At 39.3% G+C, this 13,983-nt stretch overlaps 1 protein-coding gene across 11 annotated transcripts in view; it reads right to left on the bottom strand.

The window, feature by feature from the left end:
* MPDZ (multiple PDZ domain crumbs cell polarity complex component) overlaps positions 1-12,978 on the bottom strand; it is a 182,876-nt gene extending 169,898 nt beyond the window's left edge. For 7 of the 11 annotated variants that reach the window (XM_037018621.2, XM_037018622.2, XM_037018627.2 and 4 more), the window contains exon 1: positions 12,522-12,977. The gene's annotated coding sequence lies outside the window, so the exon portion shown is untranslated. Of the gene's footprint in view, positions 1-12,521 lie in introns of all 11 variants that reach the window. The other 4 variants (XM_037018619.2, XM_037018626.2, XM_037018625.2 and 1 more) reach the window with 2 other exon arrangements.
* Positions 12,979-13,983: the final 1,005 nt, after the last annotated feature.

Raw genomic sequence — 13,983 nt, 5'->3', positions numbered from 1 at the left:
AAGTCTGACTGACATCAAAGCCAAATCTTTTCCACAAAATCATAGCTCTGTGCTCTAATAATAATATTACTAGTAAAAAAAATGCTATCTACTTTCAGATTAAGTAGGCCCAGATAGCTATGCTTTCAGAGTTCCCAGTCTACTTTAAAGTTTTCTTTAAAAAAAAAAAAAGTACACTACCATTTTACTAATTGTGAGATCCTGAGCAAGTCACTTATCTTCTCTGAGCTACTGTTGTAAAGTGGGCAATAACAATAACATATCCCAAGTGCACAGAAGTATAGGCACACAAAAGCTACTTCTAATATTATTTTGTCTTATATTAGTATCTGGACACTGATCTCTCCATTTTGCTGGTTCCAATTTGCTATCAGATTAACCAGAATTATTAAATCAGTAACTCCTTAACACAAATGAATTGGGACTTGCGAACTGCATCATGAGTCATCCTATGTAGTAAGTAAGGTATGAGGCCTTAGGACATCTCCTCTCCATTGCTGACTATACATACTTTTTGTACTATTGAGGATCCCCAAGATATCCCTACAATACTTCAAAGAAGCAGAAATGAACCCAACAACTGCAAATTCCAAAATTCAGCTTAGTCAAAGAACTGACATTAAAAGTATTGAATTATCCACCAGAGAAGACAGATGTAGAGAGAAAACGTTTGATGTATGGCAAAACACAGATAAACAGGGAAGGAGAGAAAGAAGAAATAATGAGGTGAGGAAGCTGAAAAGGAGAAGAGAAAGAAAAATGGAGAGATAGCAGGATAACTTAGAAAGCCCTTAGAAACTCCTTAGCATTACCCAGGCTCACAGAGGTAGAGCAGGGTGCTCACTGAGGTTACTGGTGGACAGGAAGAATGGGATCATTTCCCACCAAAGTGAAATCTGATCTCAACGGAAGATCTTCAACTCTATCTTCTTTCACCCACCAAGCAGTCAAACACAGTAAGAGCCATTAAGTCTGAGTCACTTTCCTTGTGACTCAGCTGCCAGAATCCTGTGAGATAAAGTACGTGAAAATGCTTAGAGAATGGGAACTTCTGCAGAAGCATTAGCCATTATTAGTATTAACAACTGCATTAGCATCAAAATAAATGTTTTCTAATTTTAAGAAAATCAACAGCAAAAAAAAAAATTGTATGTACACACCGCATTATTTCAGCACATTTTAACTAAGCACTTACATTTCTCTAGGCATGCGGCATAGGCAGATTTAGCATGCAGATACTTTCACAGGATTCTTCCATTCTCATTAAAATAAATATGCACTTTCACATCTAATTTTGTATTGATAATTTTATGTTATTTTTATTTTACTTAAGAGGGACATCCCAAATTCTATTAAGGTCCCCCCCCAAAATCTGTATCTTACTCTATCACTGAAGCATATAGCAAAGCAGAATAAGGACTGGTACGCAACTGCTGAGCCCTCATTCAGTGGGAAACAGTAAGTGATCACACTACAGTGTGATGTGCTAAATTCTGTGAGAGTGCAGAAGAATCCAGTGCTGTCAGCATCAGTCAGAAAGAATTTGGTGATGTTACATGTGAATCGTACTGAAAGATGCACAAATTAGGAGGAGGCTGGGACTAACCAGAAGAAGGAAAGGCATCTCTTGCTAAGGGAAGAACATCTGCTTAGGCAATGAAACCAGAAGGAAACCAGAGAATTTAATGACAGTGGTTGTATAGTACACTGGGCTATCAAACTACACAGGAGCTGGGAAAGCAATGTTTCCATGGCCTCCTTAGGACTTGGCCCTGCAGGCACTGCCATGCACACAGATGAAGGAGTGGGGGGTAGAGGGGACAGTTACTAAAACTTTTTCTCTGGAAAAACAATTCTGGCAATGGGGTAAATAATTCACCAAAAACAGAAAAGAACTGATAATAGCATAACAGGATGTTGGGACGTTAAAACAGCCTAATTGAAAAACAATGTGAGCCAAAACTGAAGCAGTGGCCAAAAAACCCCAGGAGATTACAGACACATTCATTAGAGGGAATCGAAAGGATTCAATGTCTGTGTTGGGGGCAAGCAGAATGAGGGAGTAACAGCAATAGAGGCTGACTCTCAAATTTCTAATCTGGGAAACTAGAAATACAGAACATTGTTAGCTGACACAGCAGAGAGAGAAATACCATCTGTGTTTAGTGAAGGGGTAGAAGTACATTCCTTTTGGACATATTACACTTGAAATGCCTCTAGAAAACAGAAAGTATTAGGATTTAAGCTCCATGAGGGAAGAAATTTTTGTTGCTGCTGGTTCCTTTTCTCACAGGATTATATCCCCAGCACCAGAAATTGTGGCTGGCCCAGAGTAGGCATTCAATACATATTTGTTCAAAGAATGACTCAATTATACACACAGATCTAAAGAGAAAAGAAGATGGAAACATAGAAGTAGGGAATCACTGGCCTCTAGGTATTACTTAAAATAAAGGAGATTAATTAGGAAGAAGGTACAGATCAACAAGAAGGGAAAACTGGGGTTGGAATACCAGGAAACATTAACATTTAAAAATACAAGGTAATACAAACTTTAAATAGAATTCGTGCCTCATATCGAATTTACCGAGTATCATAATTCCTCCAGGTGGTAAAGATACCTCGAGACAAGTGCTGGGCATAGAAGCCACAGGGCATAAATCTGCAAAGAAGTAAAAAGCTAACCTTTGCAAACAATATGGCTTCTCTCTCACTTACCAACTTTACATTTCCCTGTATGGCCCCGGAAGATGACTGGTTAGCCAGAGACGGGTAAGATTCCTCAAGGGAGGAACAACCTAAGACAGGCACAGTCGCAGGGGGGCCATCAGGTGAGAATTTGGGGATCAACAGAGGTGAGGCTCAGAACCTCACCCCCCCTGTTTTGAGAGAAATCTTCTGCATCCGTGGATGTTTTGCTGCCCTTGTCTAGCCTGGATTAATACTTAGTCCATAGGCACACACCTGATCATCTGATCATCTACATTTGCCTTCTTACAGCACTAAACTATGTTTTCTACCTTTATCTTGCATCTACCTACCACTTCAGCATTTTATTAAAAATAAAAATAATAATAATAATAGGAGAAATGTGGGATCAACATATAAATCAAGTACAAAAATCAAATGAATATTCATATTTGACCTGATGGTTTATAGGTCATATTGCATGATCAAAACCGAAAGTTTCTGTGATGACTGCCCTTGTACTGTTCACCATGTAAGAATTTATTCACTCTGTAAGAATTCGTTCACCATGTAAGAACTTGTTCGTTATGCTTCAGAAGATTGGAGACTGACGAGAATTAGGCTTGAGATGGATTAATGATTGTACATTGAGCGTTGACCCCCCTATACTGAATTTTATTGTTGTTAACAACCATTTGATCAATAAATATGAGAGATGCCCTCTCAAAAAAAAAAAAAAAAAAAAAAAAAAAAAAAAACCAAAGGACGTTCCACTATGCTAATGGACAGTGACTGCAACGGGGTGGGGGTGGGGGCTTGATAATATGGGTGAATGTAGTAACCAAATATTATTCATGTGACTCCTTCATAAGATTGTACATCAACGATACTTTAATAAAAAATAAAAGGGAAGGAAAAAAAAAAAAAAAAAAAAAAAAAAAAAAAAAATACAAGGTAATATACAAAAAGTATTTTAGTGGTAAAAATCAATTTCAAATATTGATAAAGATCAATTAGAAATAAAGACCCTTTGTGCTTGAGCATTCTAACTAAATGCCATATTCATAAAGCACCCAGGATGGCCAACACAATAGGCAAGGTTACTATTTATTTGGCTGATAACTGTATTAAGCTTATTTAACATCACTTTGGCTCCTATACCTATGTGGAAACAAATTACATATGGAAGATAACCTTAATAAGGTTAAATTAATTATAGAAGAGCAAAAAGTCTTAAACAGATATCAAGGAATCTATGTGAAGTGAACTGAAAAATCCTATTAGAATCAAAAGCATTCCAGCAAGCTCCAACATGAAATAAAGTCTACATATATGGAGGGGAATATATCTCAAAAATATACAATCAGCCATGATACTCTTTTCTTCACCTCCATACTAAACCAAAACAAATTTGGCTTTGGATCTGCTAAATGAATATGCATACATTCAAATAAAATTTGTCCACAGTAAAAGCAATGTTTTCATAATCTGCATTAAAGCTAGAGAGAACTCTTTATCTTCTGACAGCAAGGAGATATCACTGTCTAAATCAGTTGATAAGCTTGTCAGTCAGTTGTAGCCTAGATTGCTGAGGAAAGTCAGCAGAAGAGACAATGCACATCTTGCTGGCAAGACTCCAAAAAGTTCAGATAAGGGGAAATCATAAAAAAGAAATCCAAATTAATATGAAACTATCTTAACATGAACCTTAGCCATATAAGATAAATAAGCATGGACCAATTAAATTCCCTAATTACTAATATACAGATAATTGTAACAGGCTACACTACTTGGTCACCATACATAATTCTATAGAACTCACAAGGGCCATATTGACAAGTGGTATTTTCTCTCTGAAAACATTTTAAGAGGTCTTATTCTTTCCATAAACGTGACTATTTGCTTAATTAACTCATCTAATATTTAACTACATTCATTAACTATATTTTACTATCATACTCAAAGGAGTAATTGTTAATATTAAGAATACAAACCAACTTTTACTTTTGTAATAATCCAGAGAGCACATCTGCCTTAAAAGGTGTTGTTTTGGGTTTTGGGGTTTGTTGCCACTTAACTTCAACTGGGTGATTAGAAAGTAGAGACAAATACATAAATGTTAAAAATGGCCCAGAAAACCTCAGTGATTCCAACAAAATCATGTGTTTCCACAAATAATGATCATCTCCTCTCCAATTCTTGGTATGTCTGATGATTTTAAGTGTAACATACAATGAATGGCTATTATTTGGATAATTCAGGCAAATTAGTCCTTTGTTATCCAATCCACAATATGATTGTCACATTAATTTGTCACAAGAAATGAGAGACAAATCTATCAAAAATTATAAGAACTACAAAAATATGCAAGAGGTTCAAGGGAATTAGACAAGCAGTCTGAAAATAAAACTTTGGGCTCAATACTGACACTGACTTTGCAAGGTAGAATACAAAAGCTTGTGGGAAAAAACCTCAGTACTCAATTTATACTGAATCACTTAATATCTTCAAAGATTAGAAAATTTTAAACCTGTATTATATAATTACCAGTTTTTTAAAATATGATTTACAAATTCTGAAACTGACTAACATTAAATAGTACATTTAAGTTTTATATTTATCCAAATTGGCATTAATTTCAGAAGACTGAGTAATACTTTCAAATACAAAAGTCTGACATGACATAGTTGGAATCGAGAACAAATATTATACAAGACAATAGACAAAGTACAAAAGAATTCAAATTTTAAAAAACTCTGAATGTCATATCCATACAATGAATAAGCACTCATTAATATAAAATAATAAACTAGGAATATAACCAACATGGATGAATCCAAATATAGAGTAGAAAAGTCAGACAAAACTAAAGAATATACTGTATAATTCCATTTATTTAAAGCTACAGAGGTTGCAAACTAAACTACAGTGACAGAAAGATCAGTGGTTGCTCCGAAATGGGAGATGGGTAGGTGGGAGGGAGGAGGGGCGGCAGTAAAGGACTTTCGGAAGTGATGGGTATATTCACTACCATGACTAAGGAAGTTTCAATGGGGTGATATTCAGCAAACTGTACACTTTCAGTATACGAAGTTTACCATGTGTCAAATGTAAATTATACTTCAATTAAATAAGTTACTCCTCCCCATTCCCTGAGTAAAAGTGTGGAACTAAAATATCCCAAATTTAGCATCTAAAAGATGTTCACTGAACTTGATGGAGCTGGCTAGGGAGCAATCATCTAGGCCCCAGGTTCATTCATCTTTTGTTTTCCTATCTCAGCCACAAAAGAGATCTAAAAATAATGTGCGACTCAGCCTGATTGTACATATTTTTCCGGCAGATTTTATCAAAATAAAGAGGCATTCCAGTGCTGTACTTCTCTAAAGGGGAACAGGATGGCTAGGTTTACTACTCTGCCAGGAAAACTGTAAATGTGGTAGGGAGGGATGTGATAGGGAAGGAGGTTTTGTCAGGCAAAACTCCACTGAATCCTACAGTTGAAGCCCCTCAGTCCTACAGTAGGACACAAATGTTGCCTAAGCAGAGATTTTATACCTGATTTATTAAAATAAAATACCCTTCAAAGATTTGGCAGAAGAGGGAACACCTAACCTAAAACTTCATGAACTTTTATCCAGTAATGTCCAAGGCAAATAGGACCTAGCAGGAGTAGCAGCAAACTGTTAAGAGAAGGGGTCATACCTTGTATAGATCAGAGAATCCTTTTAAATTGTAGAATAATCTTTAATCTTTATGATTCTATCATCAAAGTTTTGTTAGGTTACTGATGCCTCTTGAGTACAGAATGACAGTGTGAAGATTAATAAAAGGAAGCCTCACTAAAGTGAAGTCAGGGCTAGATGTGGAAGCCATACCACTCCAAGTCAATTAGAGAAAGAATTGTCAATTACAGACCCTAACAGAAGAATCTTCAACAGAAGATATCATCAATTACATCCCACAACAGGGAGAGTTGTTGTACCTTACACCTCCTACAAGAAGTGACTGTCTCAGTCAATGAGAAAGGGCTATTATTATACTGCTTTTCTCCAATGGACTTCTGTTCAAAACAACCCCTCCCAACTTTCTCCTTCTCCATAATATAATGTTTATTGGCTGGACTTGCCTGAGGTTTTGCTGTAGTTTGCATGTTCTGAATTGTAATTCTCTGCAATTCTCCCAAATAAACCCATCGCTGCTGGTAAATTAACTGTTTTATTTTTAAGGTTGACAACAGATTCCTAGTACTATTTTCTACAGCCAGTTCCCAGAACCAATGCATGCTAGGGGGCCACGTAATTACATAATGTAAAGTTATTCCAAGATTAGCCACAGGACTATGTGATATTTAATTTTAAGCAGAGATTAAGATTTAAAAATACATTCTTCATCTATGTGCTGTGTCACATAGTGGTTAGCCATATTATATCTCCTCAAAAGAGTCAACAGACATTAGTTCAAACAGATGCTATTGGTGTCAATTTAAATGTGCATATTTTTAATCATCTTAGTACACATTATCCTCACTGAGAAAAAGAACAATCACTGAAATCTACTGGTCAACAGATCTATTTATTTAATGGTTATATGTTAAAAATAATTTAAATACCCTCATTTCACAAAATCTGTGTTGTTTTTTGGGAGGCTGGTAAAAGGGTGATGGAATTACAGGCAAGTTTTCTGCCTCTTTGCGCTTGTCTGTCTCCTTTTTTTGTGTGTGTGCTATTTTGATCACCAAAGAAGTTGCTGAAAGAAATAATTTTCTTAGGTATTTGGCTACACATATTGTTCTAAAATCTAAGCAATAAAGTAAATGTAAAATATCTCAAAACATACTCGAACTATCAAAATTAAATCATCCACACAACCCTAAATAAGTTTTTAAGATTTTTTTTGTTAGCTTATGTTTCTGTTTTTTTCCTTTCTTACAAGTGTTTCCTTTTATCAGTTTTCCTGTATGCTTTTATTTGTAGCACCTTAGATCTGGTGGTAGGGAAGTTTATAGGAAAATAACAATGAAGGCTGTTTCCACAGATGTAAGCAAAACTAAATGGAGGATAAAGATAAGAATTCCTACACCAAACAAATTTAACCACCAGAGGCAAGAAGAAAAAAAAAAATTGAGTCTCCTTTTACCGTTTTTTTTAAACTAAGCAAGCCAAATTTGGAAGAACTGTATCAACATTTTTCTAACTCAACAAATATCATTTCTATCATTTCAACACTTAAAAGAAGTTTGTTTTTTATAATAAATGATACAGATTACTTTTCTAATGTAGTATTTTCCTTTTCAAAAGGGTGAAAAATTTGGCGGGGAAAAAGACTATGCCGAATACTTGGCGTATAAAATATGCATAGAATATACAGTTTTTAGATGAATATAATTTAAATAAATTTTGCTGTTTTGATCAGACTCCCAAACCACTGAGATGTTTACAAACATTAACATTTCCTCTTTGCCAAATTTAACATTTTACTGATTTTTTTAAAGAGAAAAAATGTGTATTTTTTTAATACTTCTATGAAACACTTAAAATGAAAACACCTCATCCATAAAAAAGAAGCGGCAGTTTCCGAGGACCCATCAGGAAAAAGAAAACAAGCAGCTAGCTCCAGGCCAAAGACAAAACACCTTTTTCCTCAAAAGACAGTTCCCTTTTTTACCCCAAACAGTAGATTACCACATTAAGGCTTAAACTAGACAATAGACTCCTAAGTGACCTCCTTCTCTTACTCTGAACAAGTCCAGTCTTAAAGGTCTCACAAGGTTATAGCCTAGATCTCTTTAAGAAGTTTATTATGGGATGAATTGTGTCCCCAGCCCCTACCAAATTCATATGCTTAAGTTTTAGCCCCAGTTCCTCAGAATGTGATTGTACTTGGGTTGAATGAGGTCATTGCGGTTCCCCAAATCCAGTATGACCAGTGTCCTCGTTAAAAGAGATTAGGAAACAGACATCCACAGAGGGAAGATCACTGGAGGCCGCAGGGAGACCACCATCTACAAATGCTATCAAGCACACCCATGGTGATCTCAAATTTCTTTGAATTCCTGTAACTTTTACTCTGTGTAAAACCTTTGTAATTCTTTCTTCTGTGTCTCTTTCCTATGAAGATAGTAGCTTCTGAAGCAGTATCTTTTATTCATTTTTGTGTTCTCCCTATCTATTACTATCTACTACATGAATAACTACCGCAAATTTCTTGGGAAATATTTCACAGGAAGGCAATGGATTATTTAAAATCAGCTTCCTTTAGAAGTAGTTCATGTTCTTATTCACCCACATGTAACCCCACTATAATTATTTAATGATAGTATTATCAGCTTTACCATAGTAAACATCATTTCGCAGCTGTATTAATAAAAATCCTTCCTATGCTTGATACTGTTACAAAATAATACCTTTCTTGTTATAAATATGGGGTTTATAATGTATGTAACAATGTAACTATATCAGAAGAATTCCTATTTAAGCCAAATGTGTTTTAAAAGCACATATAACTGTTAGGGAAATATAACGATGATATAATAGATCACCATCCACATACACCATCAAGTAGTCCTGAATTCTAAGGCAAGGTTCCTTCCTTATTTTGAAGTATAGGAACTTTCTCTGGCAAATGTACTGTTTGCTCTAGCATACATGAGGACATTTCCAGTCCAATACATCAACCTCGCCTCAAGATATTTTAAGAGATTCAGAGTACTTTGTGCATTTATGAATATACAAAATGGAGCCAACAGGCAATTCAATCTAAGAGAGTCAAGTCTATGATGTCAGACTTGGGATGTAATCCAGAAACAATAATCTGCTTTTAACTCAGGATAGTTATCTTCCAGGCAATTCATTGTTGCATGCCAATTTTGAAATCCCTTAATCTTAACTCCAGACAATGGATCCACTTCTTCATTTGTAAAGAAGAGCCTCCCCACAATGGCACTAGAGGCTTAAATCCTGCATCCATGCAAAATTGCATTTCAAAGATTTCCACAAAACTTTCTGAGCACTCCCAATTTACAGAGCTATAGTAAGCTCTGGGGAAAGCCTCTACTCCGTCATGGTATATGGGCATTTAAAAGGCATCTAAAATGCAAAGGTATCTTTAAAAGCCAAAGAGCGCAATGTCTATGTAACAGGAAAATGGAACACACTGAAAAGTGTGACATCTGCCCCTTCCCAAGCCACAAGCATCAGGCTTGGGGGATAAGGAGTGTCACAAAGGAAGAAAGAAAACCAGAAACAAAAGAGGGGAGATGACAAGAAGAAATACCAAGGAAAAAAAAGGAATACATGTAAGAAGTATGGTATACATATAATCCATCTATAGTAATATGTAGAGAATAAATTTCATTTTTTGTTGCTGTTTCAGCAAATGAGGTAGCAAAACAGGAATAGTGAAGAGCCAGGCCAAACTAGCCGTGCCTACTTACTGATGACTTGCCTGCGGAAAGGAACCTATGGCATCTCCTAACCCCTGCTTCTCTCTACTTAGAGAAACAAAGCTATAACTCTCAAACCTGTTCAGGTAACAACAACTAGAAGTCACCAGAGCCCACTGCAGAACACCCTGAAATATTATTAAACTTATAATAACTAAGCACATAATTTCTGCCCATCAGAAACTCCACTTTATCCTATCCTAAATTCAAACAGAGAAAAATACCAAAAAGTTAAGAAAAATTTTGAGGGTGAAACCTAGAAACGAGACAATCCAATACAGTAACTTAATTTGTGTAGCTATTAGGGTAAAGTCTGCCAGTTCAGGGGACACCAAAAACAGGACATGAAAGGCAACTAAATTAAACAATGCACACATCACAAAAGGGAGTGTTTAAGCGATGCTTTTAAAGCCTGGTCTTGGTTGGAAACACTTTACGTAAAGAATAAGATAGTAGGTATCAGTCTTCGGAGGCTTTATATCTCACTATACATAGAAGTCTCAACTATGCAACTATTCAACTCTGCCCTGTAGCTGTGAAAGCAGCCATAGATAGGAAGAATGAGATATAGACATAAGAATGAGTGTGCCTGTGCTCCAATAAAACTTTACCTATGCACAATTAAATTTTATTTTTCAAATAATTTTCACGTCATGAAATACTAGCCTTTGATTATGTTTTTCAATCGTTTAAAAATGTACGAACCATTTCTACCTCCTAAATTTTAGGAAAGAACAGATTTAGTCCACGACATGTAAATTTACAGACCTCCGCCATAAAGTACTCTGTTAACTCTGAGCAAAAACAGAGCCCAATCTAGGTAGACCCGCCCTTTTGCAATCTAGCCCTTTAACAAACAGGACCTCTGGGCATCCCTGACAAGATTATCCCCATTTACCTCTAAACCCTCTCGGCCCTTCCTTCCCACAAGGGCACAGGTGCATCCATCCAGAGCTTTGCACTGTATTAAAAGTTCGAGCCAAGAAACTTCAAGTTCTGTTGCGTTTTTACATGCAACTGTTTACCTGAATTCTACTAGGCACTAAAGCACATATTACACAAATTTAGATGATTCGACCTTTACAAATTCACTGTAGTCCCCTATACCAAAATTGAGCACGTTAAAAACTCGAAAGTCCCAAACCATCACCTCATTAGTTCAGGTTAGATGTTACTATGTAAAGGAGAAGTTATATGAGGAGTGTCCACGGAAACAAAATGGATGTTTACAAAACCACAGCTATCCAACCAAAGCTAGATGACAGACTCTGGGCACTTTTCAGACTCTTCTCCTCTCGACATCAAAGGAATACGGGGAATTTTCTTTCTAGGCTGGTGAAGTCATGGCCCTCTTATCTGATAATACCAATGAAACACTAGCCGCCACCTGCACGATCCCCGAGCAAAGCACGCAGCGCCCACGCCCGGGTTCCTCCCAGGCCGAGCCTCAGCAGCCCCACCCGCGGAGATGGATGGAGACGTCCCACCGCCCCCGACTCGCCCCAGCCACTGCGCAGTGGCGGCCACCTCCCGCCCTCGGTCGGCCCCTCCTACTCTATGCAGTCCCAGCTTGAATTTCCATGTGATCTGCAGGAAAGAAAAGCCTGGCCTTTGTGCCTCTGCAAAGAAAGCAAGCAAAAATTTACACCAGCACTGCCCCCGACACAAAAACTCCCCAAGACACAAAGCGCCTGCGGAACAGCGCTGCCCTAAGAACATCCGACGTCTCGGGGCTGCGAAATCTCACACAAAGGCGCCTCATCGCTGCGGGGCGAAGAAGGGGGCGGCTAGAGCCAACTGCTCCCACCAAGGGGGCCCACGGATGGAAGGGCAAAGACGCCACCGAGGTTCCGGTGTGTTACCATTAGCGGCGCGCTCCGAGTTCACCGCCAACAAGGCAGGAGACGCCAGCCTGGGGGCGTTTCTCCCCAGCCCCTACCCACCCCGCGCAGCATGACTGCGGGGTGGGGGGGCGTCTAGGCGCTGGCACGGCCGCAGCAGGGAGAGCAACAGGCTTCTCCCCTGGGGCTTCCGGCCCGCGCCAGACCCGGGGGCCCCCTTCTTGACTCCATTACTATGACGCTCCTGGCTAAGGAAAAGAAAAGCTTTCAAACCACTTAAAGTAAGCAAGGGCAAAGGTCGGGGGATGGGTGAACTGAAAAGACTGGGACTGTAGCTTTTAGATCACGCAAATAGGCAAAGAAACTTCCAGACCTCATCCTATTAAAGAGCCAGAGAAACAGCGGCTTCTCGGGCACGCGGGGTGGGGCGAGCGCACCCGCGCGCCCCACGGGCCGAGCCCCGGGCGCCCGCGCACCTCCCCGGCCGGCGCGCGCGCAGGGCGCGGGGGCGCGCTCCGGCCTCCCGCCGGGGCCTCGGCGCCGCTTACCGGGCTCGCGGCGGCCGCCTCGGGCGGGGACGTGACTGGGCCGAAGGGAAGGGGTGCCGGGGACTCGGGTGCCTCGCCTCGCCCACGCTCACTCTCTTCTCTTCTGAAGTAACGGCCCAGCGAGGAGCTGCGGGATTAACGCGCTGGACACTCACGCGCGACCGAGAAACTTAATCCCGCCCGGCCGCCGGCGGCCCGACACCAGCCTCGCGCTCCGCCGCGCCCCCTCCCTCCGCGCGTCGCACTTGCGCCGACCGGGGCTGCCGAGGCGGCGGCGGGGCCGGGGCTGCCCGGGTTGCGTGACGCCTGCGGCCGGCGGGGCGGCGGGCGCGCCTCGGCCAATCAGGGGGCGCGGCCGAGCCAGCGGGTCCCGGGTTTTAAACTAGCTCCTCCGGCTCTCCGCCTGGGATGTGGGCAGTGGACGCTGCGAGATTGGCAGAGAAAAAGCGGGGCGCTCCGATAGATGTGAATGTCAAATAAAAAGGTGCATTGTGGACAAGTACGTCCCATGCATTGGGATATATTTATACTAAAAATTATTCCTTGTTTATCTAAAATTCGAATTTAACTGAGCGTCCTGTATTTGTTTAATCTGGCAACCTGAGGGAACTGGTAGCCTCTATCTCTGATTGGGAGGACTTAATTTTTTTTTTTTAATTGTGTGGAGTACTGCTCTGTGGATGCCTTCTGCATGGGTAACTTGTTTAAATGGTATGAGATGGTGATGAGAAGCACTTTAATGAGGAGACATGGGGAGTGGGGACTAATAATTTCGCTTTCTAAGTAACTTTTAGCATAAATGTGCATTCTTAGACATACCTAATTAAAAGACAAAAACAAACATGAAGAGTTAAGAATTGCATTAAACCAGGAAAAATATTCTAATTTCTAGTTTGTGTCATTTACAGTTGTCTTCCTGATACCCTCAGTTCCTGAGTCCCAGGAATCTTATGTGGAAATAATCGCCTTTTTCAACACTTAAGTCTAATACAAGAATATACATCAGAGGACACTCAGAAGTCCAACTGAAAATACTTAGAAGAATTTCATTTAATACCCTGAATAAAAGTTGTATTTTCTTTGGCAGACATGTAATATTTTTTGTCTAAAAGAAAAATCAATTTGCATTTCTCCAGTATTCACCAAAATATTTAAGAGAAAACAGTTTAAAAAATATTCAACTCTTCAGAAGAAAACTGATTCGAGTTTTTAAATGGACATTTTCGGAAAGCTGCAAAATAGACCATTTGCCTGCAAATGACTAGGAGTTCAGTTAAATAAGCTCAGTGCCCTGGGAGGAGAGAATGCCCTCACTACAACACTCCTTGTGCTTTCCCAAACATATGAATCAGTGTAGATATGCCCACTAGGGAAATAAAAACACGGACTAGATTTTTTTTCAGAGACTATGGATATTCACCTCCTCTGGGTCCTTTGAAAATGAAACTGAAGTTAGGATGAA

This window comes from Manis javanica, chromosome 2 (genome assembly GCF_040802235.1).
Source record: "Manis javanica isolate MJ-LG chromosome 2, MJ_LKY, whole genome shotgun sequence".
NCBI lineage: Eukaryota > Metazoa > Chordata > Mammalia > Pholidota > Manidae > Manis > Manis javanica.
This window is presented reverse-complemented; position numbering and strand designations above follow the sequence as displayed.